This window comes from Anabrus simplex, chromosome 5 (genome assembly GCF_040414725.1).
Source record: "Anabrus simplex isolate iqAnaSimp1 chromosome 5, ASM4041472v1, whole genome shotgun sequence".
Classification (NCBI taxonomy): Eukaryota; Metazoa; Arthropoda; class Insecta; order Orthoptera; family Tettigoniidae; genus Anabrus; species Anabrus simplex.
In genome coordinates, this window is record NC_090269.1 from 446,097,685 (window position 1) to 446,115,815 (window position 18,131).

Consider the following 18,131-nt stretch of genomic DNA (forward strand, 5'->3'; position numbering starts at 1 on the left):
TGCTATCTATTAACACACACGTTACTCATGAATGAAAATTTCTACTAGTTCTTGCAAAGATACGAACTTTATTCTAGAGAATACAATCTCATTTTAAACATTTAACAGGCAGGACAAATACCGTTATCTCCGAGCAGCGAACCCTCGCTCAGCTGGCTAGCGGGAAGAAGCTACCCTTCGCTGTCATAGCTTTGAATGAAAACACCTGTCCTATACTTCATGCTTAACAGGTTTTGAGAGAATGAAATCTTCGACTTCGCAAATAAAATTACAAGTACGACATTTATTGCCCAAACAGACATGTACAGAGATTTCCTTAAGATGTCATTCAATAATTATACACATCACAAATTAACACTTCCGTGGATTCTCTCACGATTTCATCTCAAACATTATAGAAATGTCTTCCTCTGGTTCACGCAGAATCTCCCAGCATCATTACAGGCTTCCAATCACCTGTTCAAAAATCCTACCTCAACTTATACGACAAATCCAACCTCTTGCCTCAAAATTGACAAATCTCAATGACAAAAGAATGGAATAATAATCTTTAGAATCCACAACGCATCTTCCATAACGTGACCTCGTATTTTCTTTAAAAATAGATTTTCACAAAAATTACTGAGAAGCTTTACTGTCATTTATTGCCAATCAGACACAGTTTAAATGGACATAGAATAGCATTACCCTTCGTGGCAGATATTCGCCGATCTGCATTATTCAAATCGACAGCGAGCTTACACCCGATTGAAACTGGGTAACCACGGATATCTCGCACCACCTAGGTCATAATTCCAAAAGAAATATTTTACGTCAGATTAAACAAATATTAACTTGACACCACAAAATACAGGCAATAAATTCACGGAAATGATCTACTTTGGACGTTATATCACTCCGTGACCCTCATTATTGTCTATTTATAACACATTACACGGCACTCGCAATATTTTATAAAATTTATCCAAGCGTAAAAAAGAAAACAAATATATCTGAAAATCACGAAACAAGTGGGTGACCAAACTGCGTCATAAATGCCCATTACAAATACATATAATTGTGACATCGTAAAACAGGCACAAAGGCGGTGATTTTGGCTTCACGTTTGGTTTTATTCAAGTTTTTTCCTGAAAAATAAAGCACAGAAAAAAGAAATGCCCTTCACTCGATGTTTTCGCGGACCAAGCTCGAATGATTGGACTGTCGTCCGCACACGAAATATTTTCTTTTACGACACAATATTATTAGAATTTCACTACTACTACTTCGGTATCTTGACAATCGTCTTTACATCAGATTGAATACTATCTCCACTTGGAAGCAACCCCAGCCACATCGGTCAAAATCTAAGTTTCGCTGGACTTAGTCTCTTTCTCGCCGAACAATTGACTCAGCAGTATAACCTTCTCTCGCGAGCTTCAATTACACAATGTTGGGTTATTTCAAGATTGCGCCTCCCTCTATTTATAGTTTTACGTCCCCTCTCTTACGCATATGTGTTGCCGCCGAGAAAATTTGCGTACTATTTGCGACTTTGCGGAAATGTATTTGAAGCATTTTTTCCTGTAACCAAGTACTTGCTAAATTGCTTTCCGTATCAAATTAACTGGTTAATTGACCTCATTTGATAGGCACTATACTCTGACGACTTGGCGTGGGTTGAATAGACACGCGCGTTTTTCATGAAATATTCACGGAAGCGGCTTAGCAATCTCAAATCTGTATTACTAAGGACCAATTGTCTTACAGATTGTTACAGGACACTCATTGTACTACGTTCACTGCTAATTCATTTTATTAGACATACTTACACCTTCCTCTGTATCCATCCACCCTCGACACGGGCGGATGACGTCACATCTCATAGCGTGGGATAGAAAGTAGCCACCTTCCTGCCTCGTGTCGCCTCTGTGATATAAATATATATTCTAGATTCTAAAATACGATTAATATGGGGCCTCATGTTGTAACTTTACGACACAAATTTCTTGGGACACAAAGCTCATGGGTTCAGTACATATTCTTAAAAATCTGTGATGAAGGTTCTCACTGAAATAAGGAGCACCATATCAAGGTTTAGACTCGGCAGTGCATTTATAGCATTCACACTTGGCTTTTCTAGGAGTGTACTGCTGAAAACCAGGATACCTTAAAGTAATATACAATCTTTCAATGTAAAATATTGCCGTATGGCATAGAAAATATGATGCTTGGGCATTGCCGAGTACTCTAATTCAAAAATATATTGCACATTCGTGACTATACATACCGGGTAGCATGGCAAACTTCCATGTCGAAGTGGTAAAGTTTAATAAAGGTGAAGGAATGGGTAACAAATAATTCAAATTTAGAAATAAAAGAGAATATCATTTAAAATTAGTTTAATGGCTCAAAGTTAATCATAGTAAAATATTGTTATTGTTATCGCTGATCTGATCATCTAATATTAGCTTACAATCATTTAAATCACTGAACACATCTCAATGCTCTGATTGGTTTGTCCAGCCCAACTGGAAATAAAAAAATAATTATTTATAATCAATCAGTTTATTCCATTAAGAAGATTTAAAACTTATTTAAACAGACGCTGATGGCCTAATGGACAGCATAAAATATCATCACATAATGGTAGCCTTTTTTTTATCATATTGCATTTAATTACAGATAAAACAAGGCAAGAATGTTATTTAAACGTCCAAGCCAGACTGAATCCTAGCAGAAAGTAGGCATATACATGTATTTTTACTAACTGAAAGGGACATGGAAACAGATGGCAAAGTCCAGCTTCCCCTACAACACAAGCTATCTAATGAAACACTTCGTTACTACGTGTGGACGTACTAATACCACTATAGCACAGGACAACAAGAAGAACAGCATATCCCATACTAAATGCATCACAAATATCAGTATCATCCATATTATTATTATTATTGCTCTATTTATTTGCCATTCACTGTCTTATTAATGATTCATTAATGTGATTATATTCACGGTTAGAGAACAGAAAGGTTATCATCATAAGTTGCTTGTGGCTAATTATAATGATTATCTATTAAATTTAGACGTAATCATTTACTATTATTATTAGCATGAGGGCGAGAAATCAGAATAATTATGACATATTATTAGCGATGGTTAGTCACCATCCTGCGATCATCTGAGCTACTTTTTAACATGGAACCTTAGCATAACTAAACTAGAGAATTGTGGAGGTCTGAACCGACACTCCACAGAATACAGAGAACACTACCAACAACATCATTAACACTACTATTTACATGGAAATAAATTACAATACCCTAGCATGGTGAGTGGTCTCGCGTAACTTTCACAAAACATTCAACAGCAAGACGGTTTGATAACTGTGCATCTTACTGAACAGGAATAAGCTAATCTAAGAGCTCCAACCAGAGAAAAATTACATATTACCAGGCTCACATCAAGGACTCACCAAGAACATCGCAGATTCATATTACTATCCTCACATCAAGGCCTCACTAAAATCGTCGCAGATTCGTATTACTAGCATCACATCCAGTGCTAACATCATTACTACCGGGAGAGTTGCCATGCAGTTAGGGGCACGCAGCTGTGAGCTTGCACCCGGAAACAGTGGGTTCGAGCCGCACTGTCGGGGCCCCTGAAGATGCTCTTTTCCGAGTTTTCCCATTTTCACACCACGCAAATGCGAACGCACCCTAATAAAGGCCCCGGCCACTTCCTTACCACTCTTAGGCCTTTCCTATCACATCGCTGCCATAAAACAGCTCTGTGTGGGTGCGACGTAAAGCAAATTATAAACCTCATTACTAGCCTCACATCAAGGACTCACTAACATCACCGCAGTTTCGTATTACTAGCCTCACATCATGTACTCACTAACATCATCGCAGTTTCGCATTACTAGCCTCACATCATGTACTCACTAACATCACCGCAGTTTCGTATTACTAGCCTCACATCAAAGACTCACTACAATCATTGCAGTTTCGTATTACTAGCCTCACATCAAGGACTCACTACCATCATCGCAGTTTCGTATTACTAGCCTCACATCATGGACTCACTAACATCATCGCAGTTTCGTATTACTAGCCTCACATCAAGGACTCACTACCATCATCGCAGTTTCGTATTACTAGCCTCACATCAAGGACTCACTAACATCATCGCAATTTCGTATTACTAGCCTCACATCATGTACTCACTCCCATCATCGCAGTTTCGTATTACTAGCCTCACATCAAGGACTCACTAACATCACCGCAGTTTCGTATTACTAGCCTCACATCATGTACTCACTATCATCGCAGTTTCGTATTACTAGCCTCACATCATGTACTCACTAACATCACCGCAGTTTCGTATTACTAGCCTCACATCAAGGACTCACTACCATCATCGCAGTTTCGCATTACTAGCCTCACATCAAGGACTCACTACCATCATCGCAGTTTCGTATTAGTAGCCTCACATCGTGGACTCACTAACATCATCGCAGTTTCGTGTTACTAGCCTCACATCAAGGACTCACTACCATCATCGCAGTTTCGTATTACTAGCCTCACATCAAGGACTCACTAACATCACCGCAGTTTCGTATTACAAGCCTCACATCAAGGACTCACTAACATCATCGCAATTTCGTATTACTAGCCTCACATCATGGACTCACTACCATCATCGCAGTTTCGTATTACTAGCCTCACATCAAGGACTCACTAACATCACCGCAGTTTCGTATTACTAGCCTCAGATCATGTACTCACTAACATCACCGCAGTTTCGTAATACTAGCCTCACATCATGTACTCACTAACATCACCGCAGTTTCGTATTACTAGCCTCACATCAAGGACTCACTACCATCATCGCAGTTTCGTATTACTAGCCTCACATCAAGGACTCACTACCATCATCGCAGTTTCGTATTACTAGCCTCACATCATGGACTCACTAACATCATCGCAGTTTCGTATTACTAGCCTCACATCAAGGACTCACTACCATCATCGCAGTTTCGTATTACTAGCCTCACATCAAGGACTCACTAACATCACCGCAGTTTCGTATTACTAGCCTCACATCAAGAACTCACTAACATCATCGCAGATTCACATTACTAGCCTCAAACAAAGAACTCACTTATATCACCGCAGATTCATATTACTAGCCTCAAACAAAGAACTCACTTATATGACCGCAGTTTCATATTACTAGCCTCACATCAAGGACTCACTAACATCATCGCAGATTCACATTACTAGCCTCAAACAAAGAACTCACTTATATCACCGCAGTTTCATATTACTAGCCTCACATCATGGACTCACTAACATCATCGCAGATTCACATTACTAGCCTCAAACAAAGAACTCACTTATATCACCGCAGTTTCATACTACTAGCCTCACATCATGGACTCACTAACATCACCGCAGATTCATATTGCTAGCCTCACATCAAGGACTCACTAACATCATCGCAGATTCACATTACTAGCCTCAAACAAAGAACTCACTTATATCACCGCAGTTTCATATTACTAGCCTCACATCAAGGACTCACTAACATCATCGCAGATTCACATTACTAGCCTCAAACAAAGAACTCACTAACATCACCGCAGATTCATATTACTAGCCTCACATCAAGGACTCACTAACATCATCGCAGATTCACATTACTAGCCTCAAACAAAGAACTCACTTATATCACCGCAGATTCATATTACTAGCCTCACATCAAGGACTCACTAACATCATCGCAGATTCGTACTATTAGCCTCATATTAAGGAATAACATCAATCAAGGAATAACATCAATGCAGATTCACATTACTAGCAATACATCAAGGGCTAACTAATATCATCGCAGATTTCTATTACTAGCCTAACACCAAGGACTCACTAACATCATCGCAGATTCGTGTTATTAGTCTCACATCAAGGACTAACTACCGTCAGTGCAGATTCACATTACTAGCCTAACATCAAGGACTCACTAACACCATCGCAGATTCGTACTATTAGCCTCATATCAAGGAATAACATCAATCAAGGACTAACATCAATGCAGATTCACATTACTAGCCTCACATCAAAGACTCACTAATATCACTGCAGATTCATATAACTAATCTCACACCAAGGACTCATTAACATAGCCGCAGATTCATATTACTAGCCTCACATCAAGGACTCATTAATATCATTATTTTACACAGTTACAGTTTACGATGAGCAGACATCGGATTTGTATAAAAATGCTGACATGTGGAGCTACAAAACCGAAAAGGAAGTGCGCTTGAATGCAATATTCGACCAATTATTGTTTTTAATAATGCATGCATAGATATATTTTAATATATTTGAGATTAGTGCGTTCATTTCAAATGTCGTGTTTATTGTGCATGTTTTCGACATTTATATTACATATTTCAACCTATTCTAAACGAAATATTGATAAAACTTATGTAATTCCTGCCTGAACCCTTTCGGCAATGAACCAGTTGAAAGGGCACAGGCATGTATTAAGACATACTTCGAATTCATACTGGGATCAGTTAAGAAGCTGCAAACACGTTGATTGTGTCTTGGAGGACGCGAAGTGTGATCTGAAAGGTTTCCCAGGAAACCTCGGATGAGGATCCAAAGGAATGTTTAACACCTACACTCACTCCCGAATTCAAGTACTCTCCTGTCACATCCGTACATGTAGAGAGCACTGAAGCTAGTTTTAACGGACAAACACCACAGAATCAAAACCGAAAAATGGAAAATGCTGTTGTAGTGCACTGCAAGACATAAGGACAAGGTTCTCATCGTGCATTTGTTGTAATATATTAATAAGTCTTAGAACGCAAAATAAATACATAAATTCTCCTTATTCCTAATAAATGCACCTATGATATATATGTAACCCTTTTAACATAAAAATGAGAAGGACTCCAGCAGGGTTAAATGGGCGTCGAAGGCATAATTTCTACCTCTCAAAAAGTTGATCCTCCGATGTCCATAATGTGGCGTCATAAATATCTCATGCGAAGAATTATATTCGGTACTACATGAATGTTACTGCTGTTACATGAAACGGAATGGAATGCACGTTATATTCACCTAGAACAACTTTAAATGATAAATACAAACATTTTTTAAATCCAATAGATTTTGTGGTTCGGTCCAATTTTGATCCAATCCACTCTAAGCTCATAAAATGCGTCACAATCGCTCGTATACATGGAGCATTCTCCAAGCGAAACATTTGGCTAAGTCCTTGATTCTTGACTGAAATGATGACTATTTTTATGTAACTTATTTTCTATCTTACCGTGTATGTGATTAAAGTATTCATAATGAAGGTAGTTTGATATTTAAAGCTATTATTATTTGCGCGTTTTTCAAATGTTTGGGTGTTACAGACTATCCCAGTTTTATTTAATCAATTCCGCTGCAGAGGTTTGGCTAGATCATTATTATTTAATCAGTAACATGATTATTATGGACAGTATGGCGCTGCAATCGGTATACCAAGAAACATACCGCATTGAGGCTTGTCGCCAGTGTGAGTCCAGATGGCACTTTTAAGTTCCACGAGTGGATATCTGATAGCATTAGTCAGCGTACGTTTGCCCTCTAGCACGTATCCGTACAAGTTTGCTACAACAGCGTTGGCCTCCGGGTGAATGTATTTCTCACCTGCATGGCTTCTATCCTGTATGCAGCCGTCTTTAGGTATATTGTATATCCACCTAAAGACCTTGCCACACGTATTGTAGGAGCAGGGCTTATCTTCTGTATGCGTCCACAAATGTATGGTTAGATCGTCCTTAAGACTATATTTCACATACTTTGCAAAAATTACGGCCTATCTCCTGAATGCGTTCGAAGGTGACGGTTAAGATTGTTCGTACGATTAAAGACCTTGCCACATATATTGCATGAGTTTGGCCTCTTTCGTGTGTGCGTTCGGAGGTGACTGCTAAGATTATAGGTACGGCTAAATGCCCTACCACACGTATTACATGTGTAAGGCTTGTCCCCTGTATGTGTCCACAAATGTTTGATTATATCACCTTTACGGTTAATAGCCTTGCCACACGTATTGCAGGAATACGGCCTCTCACTTGTATGCATCCGCAGATGATGGGTGAGACTGTCCTTACGACTATAGAGCTTACCACACGTATTGCAGGTATAGGACTTCTCGCCTGAATGAGTTTTAAAATGGTCGATTAGACTGTGTTTAAGGCTATACGCCTTGCCACATATATCACATATGTACGGCCTTTCTCCTGCATGTGCCATCAAGTGTACGGCCAGACACTCTTTACGGCTGAACGCCCTGCCACACGTATTGCAATAGCAGTGCTCGTCCCTTGTATGCGTGCGCAGATGTTTGGCTAGGGCTGTTTTAACGCTGAAGGCCATTCCACACAAATTACAACAGTATGGCCTCACTCCTGTATGTGTACTCAAATGATTCATAAGGTTAGATCTTCTGTAAAACCCCTTCCCACATGTATTGCAAGAATATGGCATTGTTCCTGTATGCGTCCGAAGGTGTTTCGTCAAATCCGCTTTATAGATAAATGACTTGGCACACACGCTGCATAAGTATGGCCTAACGTCTGTATGCGTACGCAGATGTTGGGTGAGACTATCTTTACGTCTAAAGGGCTTACCACACGTATTGCAGCTGTAAGATTTCATGCCTGTATGAGATAGCAGGTGATTGACATGATCGGCGTCACGGCTAAAGGCTTTGCCACACACATTACAGGTGTATGGCTGAATACTTGTGTGCGTTCCAATTTCTTTCGTCAGAACGCCTTTCTTCCTAAATGCCTTTGCACAGACATTGCAAGAGTTTAGTTTCTCACCTCTTCGGTTCCTGAACAGCTTTCCACAGTGATAGCAAGTGATCGGAATATTCCCTTTGATTCTCTTGAGATGACGTCTGCTTTCCGGAGGTGGATGATTTGCGTTGCTCAGTTCTGGGCTCGATCTACAGTGACAAATTTAAACCATGTGACCCATAGTTCAACATTCAATCCCACTACAAGTCTCACTCACTGATATCCCCTGCAGAGAGCTCGTTCCTAATAACCATCACATGTCTGAGGATGAAAGACATCTCAAGTCAAATTTAGAGTGTAATAGTGAATATCAAAAGCACATGTTTGTAACGAGGAGATGTTGCGTCTTTCCTCTCGAATGCCTAACATCACAATACAAAACGCAATAATCTTCTGAGTATTTAGTAATGTACGAGCTCACGGACTACCTCAATTAAGGAATGAACGAGGAGAAGCGGTCAAGCCGAAACGGGCGGCATATGCTTTGGAGTTCAGATCTTATTGAACCACATTGTGGTTTGTGTCAGGAGTGTAATTAGATCTTGTAAAAGCCCTTGTCGTTTGAAAGAATCCCAGTGTTCAGGACATTCTTTGCCGACAGTCAGTAAAATCAGCTCAATCGTGGCAAATAGTTTATATACCGCGCTCGATAGCTGCAGTCGCTTAAGTGCGGCCAGTGCGGGAGATAGTGGGTTCGAACCCAACTGTCGGCAGCCCTAAAGATGGTTCTACGTGGTATCCCTCTTTCACACCAAGCAAATGTTGGGGCTGTACCTTAATCAAGACTACAGCCGCTTCCTTCCCGCTCCTGGCGCTTCCCTGTCCCATCGTCGCCATAAGACCTACCTGTGTCGGTGCGACGTAAAGCAACTAGCAAAATTTTTTTTTTGCTACTTGCTTTACGTCTTGTTTTTTTGCTATTTTCTTAACGTCGCACCGACACAGGTAGGTCTTATGGCGACGACAAAATAGTATTTACTGTGACGCGAACATAGTATAACACTCTCAGCTGGACCGGGAGACCAGTTCAATATCACAACGCAAAAAAGTACGAACAGACAGAATATGCGGCGGAAAGAACAATAATCTTTTGTCGTTTGTTCTGAATGACATCCTGTATGCCCGGGCAAGAAAAATTATGTACTTGTGAATGAATAAGGATTCGGGAATTTCCGAATGTTACTTTGATTAAAATTATCAGTATTACTGTGAACGTGTTTGAGTACAGTTTTCTCAATGTCGCTCCGACACAGACAGGTTTTATGGCGACGATTCAATAGGAAATGTCTGGCAGTGAGAAGGAATCGGACGTAGGCATAAAAATGCAGAGTTCAAGCATTAGCCTGGTAAGAAAATGCGAAATAACGGAAAACTCTTCTCATGGCTGCCGACAGGGGGGTCGAACCCCATAACTCCCGACAGCAAACTCACAACTGCCTACCCTTAACCGCACCAAAAAAGAAGTCCATACGAAAGAACAGGGCTACTGCTGAATTGAGACTAAAATGAGAGAATGTTGCATAGAAGATGCGTGTGAATCCATCACGTGATATTTGCAAAACTCCGCGGTCTACGTATAGAAGGCAGCCGCGACCAATGTGTTGACTAGAGAAGTAAAAACCACTGCCTTGGTTATTCTTCAGCAAGGTAATGCGTTAGACATACTCCTAACGATTCCAGACAGTCAGCAATCTAATTTCTATTCTCTGGAGGCCCGATTAGAGATGAGGTACGATGATAAAGACTTTCAACGAATTTACAATAGTCAACTTCACAGCAGACACCAAAAACATGAAGAGACACTGCAAGAATTTGAGGCAGACTTCGCGCCTCTTGCTTGTATGGCATAATCTTAAGCCTGATCAAAAATTAGATGTATGGCTTTTCACGCGTTTGCTCTATTAAGCAGCGTTTCGTCTTTGGTCTGACACTAGACTCATCAGAGTGGGATGTGTCAGACCCTACCCACTGACGCTGGGGTGTATGCGGGTGATCTCATCAGAAGCCTGTTTAAGAGGCACAGTCTGATAACTGCATTCGGGAGATAAAACTCCACAATATTCTCCATATTCTTAAGCTCCAAACAATGTTGAGTCACTTGTGATGGGAACATACGACCCAGGATTGCAAAGAGCCCTTCCTCTGGCGCACACAAACACGATATATGATGCGTGAGTTCGTGCATTTTAATTTAAATCTGCTACACAGACCTAAAATATACAGGCACGGCTTCGACGGCTCGCCGAAGAGGAGCCTCTGGACGGAAAAGTAGAGAGGATTGCTTTGAAAAAATAGTCCAATGAATATGGAGAATCTCGAAGGCGGAAGATTCGCAATTGGAGTTTTGGTGAGCTTAGACATGTCAGTAGTCACTGCCATAAAGATTTAAAGTTTCAGGAAAAATAATAAAAGGCCGGCGCTAAGGGGCGATCACCACATGTCAACCCTGCTGCCCCGAGAAAAGTGGTACATGTCATTACACTTGTGCTTCACTTAGACAGTATCATTGTCGAAGGATAACAGAATGGTTTGGCTCGTAATTTGCTTCTGGACACCGGGGCCAAACCAACGTTGTCGCGAAGGACACTAAAATGAGATCTGAAACCTACAATAGATTTATTGAAAACCGCAACAGAAGACCCAATGAACACGTCCGGCGAGAAATAATTCAACATCGTACTGAGGAGCAAGTTGACAGAACATCGAGTAATAGTGGCTGATGTCACAGATGTTACTTTGCGAGGGATGTAATGACTAAATTTGGGCTCACATTGGATCTGAAGTGAGGATGCTTGAAATTCGTAAACGAAGAAGTCATTTATCGCAGCTGAAGCAGACGAGTTACTTCATCATAGAAGCGATAATGGGATCGTGGGTAAAATGGTTAATACAGACCGAGAAGTGAGGGGAATTGTCGAGACCGTTGCCGAGGAGGAAGTCTGCCCAGGATTATTAGTGGGAAAAGGTGCTGTAAATGCTAGGGAGTCTACCATAATCACAAAGGTGGACCTAAATGTTTTCCCAGTATCACTGAAGAGAGGCATTCAGGTGGCCTGCTGTAATCCGTTATAATCCACTGTTCGTGTAGAGAACACAAAGGAAACCCAGAATGTTCATCATGGCCATGCCTCTTGGACTGTGCAATGCATCAGCTACGTTTCAAAGACTGATGGAAACAGTACTCCGAAGTCTGGCATGGGAAACTTCTTTACTTGTAAGACGTGATAGCAAAAGGTAAGAATTTCGATGAACACCTATCGAACCTGGAGGAAGTTTTTAAGCGTCTGCAGCGAGCCATGCTCAAGGTGAATCCAAATAAATGCCAGCCCTTCCGGAGAAAGGGCACTTATTTGGGGGATGTCGTTTCCAAAGACGGAGTAGCCGTAGATCCAGAAAAGATACGTGCAGGAAAAGAATGGCCTGTCCAAAGAGATGTATATGAACTCCGGAATTACTTAGGACTATGCTACTACTCTTCACCTGCGAACCATGTGACCTTGCCGCGGTGGGGAGGCTTGCGTGTCCCAATGATGCGGGTAGCCGACCCGCAGGTGCAACCATATCAGGATGGGTATCTGTTGAGAGACCAGACTAACGAATGGTTCATCGAAAGGGGGTAGCAGCCTTTCGGAAGTTGCAAGGGCGGCAGTCTAGATGATTGACTGATACGGCCTTGTAATAATACTCAACATGGTTTAGCTGTGTTGATACTGCTGCACGGCTGAAAGCAACGGGAAACTACAGCCGTAACTAACTCCCGAGAACATGCAGCTCTCTCTGTATGAATGTTGTACTGATGATGGCTTCCTCCCGGGTAAAATATTCCGGAGGTAAACTAGTCCCCCGTTCGGATCTCCGGGTGGGGACTACACCAGAGGGGTCGATCATCAGGCTGATGGATACTGACATTCTGCGAGTCGGAGCGTGGAATGTTAGAAGTTTGAATCGTTGTGGTAGATTAGAGAATCTGAAAAGGGAGAAGGATAGACTAAAGTTCGATGTAGTTGGTATAAGTGAAATACGTTGGCAGGAAGAATAGGATTTTTCGTCAGGCGACTACCGAATTATCAACACAAAAACAAACAGGGGAAATGCAGGAGTTGGTTTAATAATGAATAAGAAAATTGTGTAGCGGGTAAGCTACTACGACCAGCATAGTGAAAGAATTATTGTCGTCAAGATAGACACCAAACGAATGCCCACCACAATAGTGCAGGTCTGTATGCCTACTAGCTCAGCGGATGATGAGGAAGTCGAAAGGATATATGAAGAGATAGAAGATTTAATACAATATGCAAAAGGTGTTGAGAATCTAATTGTGATGGGAGACTGGAATGCAGTGGTAGGCCAAGGAAGAGAAGGTAATACAGTAGGAGAATTCGGATTGGGACAAAGGAACGAAAGAGGAAGTCGGCTGGTTGAATTCTGCACTGATCATAATTTAGTCCTTGCCAATACTTGGTTCAAACACCACAAACGACGGCTGTATACGTGGACGATACCTGGAGACACTGGAAGGTATCTGTACCGGGCGGTACACCTCTACGGCGCAGCAAATTTAAATATTCCGCCAATAAATCCTCCTCTACCGGAGAAACTGTGAACTTTTAGAACTGTATTAACACATGAGTTTTCTTAGAAGAAGTCTCTACTATAAATTTTGGGATTACAAAGTTGTCTATACTGTGTGGATTTAAACGTGTTTTGTTTTCTATGGATCAAGAAGTGTGGATATTCGCTAACAGATGTCTCTACTCAAAAAACTCTGATCATGCACCCTGGTGCGAAGTGAAGGAACTTTTGTTGAAGAATTTTGTATTTATAAGTTTTGGTCCTTACTAAATTTTGTTCTTTAATTTGTGGGTTGGCAATATTAAGCTTTCTTTCCGCCTGTATTGAACTCAGCCAATCAGTAATTTCTGTAATTAATTTTCCACCTATCAGAGGTTTCATCTTCGAATTTCCATGTGTAACTCTTAGCTACCCAATAAAGTTGAGTGGGTGTCTCTTTATTATTCATGAAAGGTCTCGAATCTTCCACGAGGGTTTAAAAACTGCTGATTTTCTCGGCTCTTCGCCACTTCAACAACATCTAGCTTAGTGTATGGAAGTATAGCACGGGGCGGGAAGCGCCTCTTCCTTCAGGCAGCTTCTCTTCAACAAGGTAATGGCCGTTTAACATCTTTCTTTTTTCCTTGCTAGCTCAGCAGTTTAACCCGCGGGGCAGGTTCGAACCTTTAATATGTAACCCATAACATAAAACATGTAAATCTTTTCCTATCTTGTAAAACTTCATTTATCTTCAACTGTAATTCGGGGATAGAGAGTGCTTTACCCTCTCGAGCTACCCTTCATTTTGAATTTGAGGTGACTACGTTTTCGTAACCGTTTTTCTCTTCCTTCTTAATGTGTTAAATTTATTTTGTATACAAGTCACCTCCATAGATTGGGATTAGCCCCTATGCAATAGGCCTAGTGCCTCTTAGGTTTTAAAATGTGTATTTAGGAGTGCTAATTCACGCCTCCATTTCTTTTGCGTTTTGGGCCCTTTAAATTAACCTAGTATTTGTCCACTAATGCCTGGTAAATGGGTACAAGATACCCCTGTTTCTTTGTAAGTGTGCCTTGAGGGCAGTTTGTAGTAAAGTCCGTGTATGGCCTTTTGATACGCTAAAAAATCGAGAGCGGTCCGGCTCCTTCTTGTATTTTGATAAGTGCCTCTAGAAGGCCTGATTGTGTTAGGTGGGAGCAAGTGCTCCTTGTGTGAAAGGGTTTTCTGCCCTTTTGATCAAGTGTGTACCGTGGTAAAGTGAAGCTAATAGCTCAAGGAATGTAAAACTGGGGCTTGAAGCCCAGTACGTGTAAAGATCCCTGAACTTGTGTTTGAGTTTGGAAAATCATACTTGTACCTGATTTTTGTTTTATTACCTAGTGAAAATATGTTAAATTGCTTCTAAATCCTGACATTCCTGGTCTTAGACCTTATTGTTGGTTATTGGTTGAAGTCTAAAACTCCTTGTTAAATCTTGTTAAGTTTTGGTATTTTGTGAAAATATAACCTTTAGTGAAATTTTAATGCATCTTTCGGCTTTGTAATTAAACCCATTCCAGTCCGCACCTTCTTTCACCTCTGCTGATCCACCAAACCCTCGGAACAAGTGGTAGCAGAGCGTGGTTGAATGGGTCTCAATTTAGCCCCTTTTGACGGCTAAACATTACTTTGTTTTGAACTCTAACAATTTTCTCCGTCGGTGGAATTTTATTTCTTATTTTCTAAATTCGTCAATCTTTTGTCATCCTGAACGCCATTAGACTGGCAAAACAAGAAAAGCCGCAGGTGGAGAACAGGGGGCGACCTCGTGTAACTACTCCTCGCGTAGACAGACTTACCACTAGGGAGGTAAAGAAAGACCCATTTTTCTCAACATCACGGCTGAAAGCCACTTCGTTTAGCGACAAAAATGGTGTTCAACCATCAACCTCAACGATTCAAAGACGACTGAGATCCGCATTGCGAGACAGAAGCCACATGTTTCAAAAGCTAATGTGCGGAAGCGGTTGGCCTTCGCCCGGAGAAATGAACAAAAACCTAATATTTGGTGGAAGAACATCCTTTGGTCCGATGAATCCAAGTATAATAGGTTTGGCGTAGACAGAAAAGTCTGTGTGCGCCGCCCACCAAACCAGGAATTTAATACCAAGTACACTTTAAAAACTGTGAAATACGGTATGGGGATGTTTTTCATGGTACGGCATCAACGGCATAATGAACGCAGAAATGTACAAATGTGATGCTGCATTATGCTGAAGAGGAAATGCCACGATAACGATCCAAAGCATACTGCAAGGATCATAAGGCAGTTTTTTCAAGATTATTTTCAAGAAGTATTAGAGTGGCCACCTCAATCCTCTGACTCATCACCCATTGAAAACTTATGGGAGATCGTAGACAAGAGAATTGACCGCTCAAAAGCTACATATTCAGATAACCTTTGGGAAGAAATCCAGAGAGCCTGGTATGCGATCAGCAGCGACGAATGCAGACGTTTAGTCGACTCTATGGGTAAGAGGTGCAGGGCAATCCTCAAAAATAAAGGTTACCCCAAGGAGTACTCATGTACTCCTATGCAAAAACGACTGTTCCTGTAAATTTCATAAGACTGAGATCAAGTACAAAATATTTGTGTCAAATGGCTCTATATTTTTGACCCTGTGGTCTGGTATTCTTTTGAATATTATTGATCAGTTTGAGTTGTGTTATCTATAAAACTGACTGTGGTACAATGTGACTCTGTTGTAATGATTCCTGTACAACGTAAAATTTTGTTTCCATCATAGTGCAAACATGTCTAGTAATAAATTTGCACTTTATTCCAAACCTTTGCCAGGTGGCTCTATTATTTTGACCACCCCTGTATGTAAGCGAACTTAAAGCACAAAGAATAGCTATGTTAAAAAATCTCGTAAACAGAGCAGCAGTAGGAATAGCAAAGTTTAAAAGCGTGTACACCATCACCTATCAATGATGCATGCATCAACGATTATACTAAACTTCTCCCGCTAGAGTGTACAACGTTCGCATGTGTTTGTGCTGCTATCTTAGCATAGCCTATGTGCACGAACTTAAAGCACAAAGAATAGTTATGTTTAAAAATCTTGTAAACTTAGCAGCAGTAAGAATAGCGATGTTTAAAAATCTTGTGAACAAGGCAGCGGTAAGAATAGCAAGGTTTAAAAGCATGTACACATCACTTATCAATGATGCATGCATCTTCTACTAGAGCGTTTGACCATCGCTTGTATCTGCTGCTGTCTTAACATAACCTATGCGCACGAACTTAAAGCATGAAGAATAGTTATGTGTACAAAAACCTTGTGAACATAGCAGAGTGTTAACTACGTAGGTGTAGACATTGAACTTCGCATGCTGACGTAGCATATCGCTTAACCATGATGTCACGACCACGTGCTCTTGTTGGTAAACAAAGGTACGTGCTTTTATGACTGCTGTCTTCTTGACGGACCCTAACCTCAATTTGAAGGACAATAGAGCATCGCTAACCTCACTGTTGCAATCTTTACGGTGGTAAACCTCAAGGCTGCCACCTTATGCATGTCGTAGCGCAAAATTGAAAATCCAACAACAGAACATCGCTAACCTCACTGCTGCCTTCTTGAAAAGTTCAGTGTTCCAAACACTTAAAACAATCAAGCAGATACTGATTTATGTTGGAAAAACGCAACTCATCGCACCTCGGGGATTTTATAAGGTAATTCTCATAAGACGTGTCCCCTAGGTACCATTCCTTGTTCTGAATATAAAACCATTTACCAATAAAGATTAATTTTCTACACTTAACACAGTAGAAGCGTTCTTGCTGATAGCGATCGAGGAGGGCGTTAAAATGTACCTACTTCAGCTAACTCCTTCCAGAAGGAGGAGGGCGTAGGAAAGTAGTGGAGGAGTCCTTTTGCCCTTTAGCCCCTTATCTCATTAGCCCTTCAGCCCTTTATCCCATTAGCCCTTTAGCCCTAGGAGGATGATGAGGAGGAGGAGTAGGAGGAGGACGCAGTCAGGAGGAGGAGGTGGAGCAAAAGTCCTTTTGTTCTGAACACATCAATCAATGTTCTAATCACATGTTGAAGTTAACAACATCGAGAACAGTGTTCGATTCTAGTCTTAATCACTTCTTTTGTAATCTGATCTTCTTTGAACAAAAGTATCCCGTAATATGTTCTAAACACATGTTGTATCGAGTACAGTGTTCTATTCTAGTCTCGACCACTTATTTAGTGTTCTGAACACATAAAGCAATGTTCTAAACACATATTGAATCGTTCCGCATGAGCTACATGCTTGTAACCCATGCCAACAGATTGACTGATAGTTCATGTTACATGTTTATGCGAAAACTTGTTCGACTGCTAGGGACTTAAATGTAACCAATGTATTTCTTATAGCACCAATCGTTCTCTTTAATTTTACTCTCCGTGTTTCCGATAATAGAACTAGGTTTGAATCTATGTTTTTCTATTGTAACTAAATCAGATTATCGTTTACCGAGCGAGTTGGCTACGCAGTATAGTTTTTTCTGTAGCTTTTTATTTTCGCACAAAACGAATATCATAAGTTGTACTTTTGCTATATCGTTTACCGAGCAAGTTGGCTACGCAGTATGTGCACAGTGTGTTTTTGATTTTTACACTAGGCAAATCATTGAAGTTCTAATTTTTCAATATCGTTTACTGACCGAGTTAGCTACGCGACATG